The sequence below is a fragment of the Macrotis lagotis genome, chromosome 4 (genome assembly GCF_037893015.1).
Source record: "Macrotis lagotis isolate mMagLag1 chromosome 4, bilby.v1.9.chrom.fasta, whole genome shotgun sequence".
Lineage (NCBI taxonomy): Eukaryota > Metazoa > Chordata > Mammalia > Peramelemorphia > Peramelidae > Macrotis > Macrotis lagotis.
This window is the reverse complement of record NC_133661.1, coordinates 3,010,251-3,014,028: the sequence shown is the minus strand read 5'-3', so window position 1 is coordinate 3,014,028 and position 3,778 is coordinate 3,010,251. Positions and strand designations below refer to the sequence as shown.

The window sequence follows — 3,778 nt, the reverse complement described above, 5'->3', positions numbered from 1 at the left end:
TGTGTGTGTGTATGGGGCTGGATGGTGGGTGAGTGTGTATGTATGAGAGAGTGGGGATTGGGGGGAGGGGTCCCCAAATCACTCACTTGTCTTTTGTCTATTCCTTTAGAAAATTCACCATTGGACCTGATGAAGATGATAAGGGGCCAAGGCTATGCCAGGGACCAAGGGGGAAGCAGCTCAGTAAAGCCACAGATCCAAGCTTGTCTGGCTTCTGTGATCAGGTGACTGTCACCCCCTGATTGGTCCATTCCATGTATCTTGGCTATTGGTCTCCATGATCCAGTCCCCACAGGAGATGGAAGCTCCTCATTCTTAATGGTTCTGGAGGTATGCAGGAACTACTGGGGGAAAAACTTCCCTGGCAAAGTGACCAAGTTCCACTTTCAGAATGAGCTGATCAGAGGACTTTCTCCAAAGAATCTTGGATCTTAGACCAAAGGAAAAAAGTCAACACAAGAATTATTGAAATAATGTTCCATTGGGCAATTTGGTTTCCTGAGGATCTCCAAATAAATCTTATAAGATGCTGAAGAGACAAGGAATCATGAAGCAAGACCTTCAAATCCCAGAGGACCAAAATCTTGACACCACCTTCTCCAAGGTCCAAGGGCTCCATCTTAGATGCTGATGAAGTGAGATCAAAGCTCCCGCGAATCATCGAAAAGTAGCCATCTTGAAGATTTACAGGCAGCCAAAAGACTGATGAAGAGGAGGAACAAGATAAATCTGAAAAGGTCTGCAAAGAGGATTGGCAGCATCCAGGAAGTCCACAGCAATGGGAAGTGAAGAAGGAGATGGTGAGCAACTGTCAGGGACCAAGTTAGAGCAACTGAAACCAAAGAGCCTACAAGGTGTAGATGAGAAGTGTGTAAAGCTGAGCCCCCTACTTTTCTGGTTTGAAGGGACACCATGGAGAATGATGATGAAGCCCAAGCAGAGATTCTCCAGACCAATGACACACTTACTCAAGGTGTCCTCCTGTATAAAAAGGTGGTGGAGGGCCAAGTCAGTTCTCAGAATATGACCCCCAGTACAACCTCCAGCAACAATGAGGGAGAGATAGCTGCCTCTCAAGATTTGCAGGAGAAGGAAGGAAGCATCAAAACTATTCCCTGATTGATTTTTCTGACTAGACTCTGAATCTTTGGTCCCTTCCAAGTGGGCTGAGCTCATATCATCTTGTCCTTTAGAGAAAGAGTTGGTTACTTTGGGTCTCAGTGATGCCCGAGTCATACACAAGATATTCTCAGACCTTAATGTTCTTCAAGTTGTCTCAGAGAATGATTGCCTGGGGGCAGCTAGGTGGTGCAGGGGATAGAGCACCAATCCTGGAGTCAGGAGGACCTGAGTTCAAATCTGGAATCAGATACTTAATAATTGTCTAGCTCTGTGATCTTGGGCCGGTCCAAGATCACTCAATTTTAACGCAATTGCCTTAAATAAGAAAAAATTTTTTAAAAAACAGAAAAGGAGAGAGAATAGTTGCCTAGAAAAGGGGTTTTTCTCCTTTGTTATAGTGGTCAAGAGGTGTTTACCTGACTTGACTGACCAGACAAATGGTTCCCAAGGAAACTCTCAGGAGGAGAAAGTCAATGAACTTGTCTAATTCCCTGACCTCTTTAATCCCTCACCTATCAAGAGCAATGAATTTTCTTCACCAGAAAACACTCCCCAAAGATTTGCCAAGGCGTACCAATTCCTTCCCAGAACAATCTTGGGAGACAAGACCAGGAGACACTCCTTCCCCATCAACACCTCTGATAAATCTCTAGCTCACATTTTTGTTCTACTAGAATCAGTTAAGCCCAGGTGACCTGCCTCCCATCGCTGGATATGATCAAAAAGACTTCCAAGTCTTGCTCCATTTTTCCCAGGCTAGGGCCCCCGGTTTTCCAGAGGTACAGGTTCTCTTGTTGTCCATGCTGAGCACAGCACCACATCCTATCAGGACATTGTGTTTCAGATGACTTTGCCAAAGGCAGTAGGCATGAACCTCCAGCCAGCCTCCAGTTCTAAGCTCTCTGTATTCAGTCCACTGCTTCCACCCACCATGATCTCTCAGCTTCTACTGCCTCTAAATCCACTCTGGCAGGCTAGGGTACAAATTGACATTCACATAAGGTGGGAAGCCCTTTAGAGAAGTAAGGGAAATGATTTTCCAGACCCAGCTCTTTGGAGTACAGTCTAACCTGAATATAGACTCTCCTGGACTTTGCCATGAAACCCTAACCCATCTCTGTTGTTCATTTTTGCCCAGAATTGCCTAGGAGTTTTGATATGAAGTGCATCCAGACTGTTGTTTGAATGGCATAAGAGCCATGTGGGAAATGCATCTGACACCAGTCCTCAACATTTCCTAAGCTGCCATCATCTCTGATGCCTGTATGGTGAAGGACTTCCTAGCATCACTGGGATTTAATAAGTCAAAGCTTTCAGCAGAGCTCCATGTTTCAGGGAATCCTTCCAAAGTGGAATGAGTTTTTGTGAATGTTGCCTCATTGTTTACACTTTTCTATCATGTCATCCCTCAAATGTGTTGGGGCTTCCCAGGCTGCTCCATTTTCAGAAGCCTTAGAGACATTTGGATGATCTTGAGCACCTCTTTGCTAAGAAGATGCTCTGCCTGACTAACATTTTTAAGGAGAATCTTTTTATATACAATAGATTGAAGAAATGTTCCTACTGGAATGTTCACTGCATGTGCAACTAGATTAGAGTGACCCATAGTATCTTCCACCATTATGCCAATACTCTAGAGGGACAGACTTCAGGTAAAGGAGAAGAACATCTCCACATCTCATTTAGGTCTTCAGAGCTTTTACCTAGAACCCCCACCTTCCTTTTCATTCACATTGACTTTTTTTCTTGCCTGTTTATTTGAGCATAACTTTTTAGGCATTGGATAACACAATTGAGATAGGCTTGGTTCTTGTTTTTAGGTGATTTATTGGTGCAGAAAGGCATAATAAAAATGCTTTGAATGACTATGTAAAGCATTTACCTTAAATAAGTAAAACAGGAACAAGTTCAAAGAAAAGAAAAAACACAGTTGACAAGGGTAGGACTGCCTTAATTTCTCTCTCTCTCTCTCTCTCTCTCTCTCTCTCTCTCTCTCTCTCTCTCTCTCTCTCTCTCTCTCTCTCTCTCTCTCTCTCGTCTCCCAGTTAGATCAGACACTTCTATCTGTGTTTTTTATGTTATTTCTTTTCCATTGCATCCCCAGCAATGATCTCTCTATGTGACATGTAGGAGCACTTAGAAGGAGCCTACAGAATTGACTGATCAGCTTAGTGATTGACTGATATCCCAAATAGTCCTCCTCCTTCCACAATCTACTCTTTCTGAAAATAATCTGAAGTCAATATATTGGGTTAATCTCAGATTCTGTTTTCTTCGTGATGTACATGAACACATGCCTTTCCCCTTCTTTCAAGGTTAAAGCTCTCCTTGTCCCCCAGAAAAGGTATTATATTCATCTGTGTCCTTGGAATATAAAGAGGATGAGATATATGAACCCCAGGGGTTCCTAAATTCCTGGAGAACAATGTCGGTGCTGTTGCCTATCTCTGTATCCACAGGCTCAAATGCAGAGTCCTTCACATACATAATAAATTGTGGATACTAATAATAATAGTAGTCATGAAAAAATGTTCTAAATCATTATTTATTAGAGAAATAAAAATTAAAAATAACTCCAAGGTTCAACATCACACTTATCAGATTAGGTAAGATGATAAAAAAGAAAAATGACAAATGTTAGAGAAGTTGTGTGAAA

General features: G+C 42.5%; 1 pseudogene; it reads left to right on the top strand.

The window, feature by feature from the left end:
* Window positions 1-277: 277 nt before the first annotated feature.
* LOC141520520 (ADP-ribosylation factor-binding protein GGA2 pseudogene) lies at window positions 278-2,191 on the top strand (annotated as a pseudogene).
* Window positions 2,192-3,778: the final 1,587 nt, after the last annotated feature.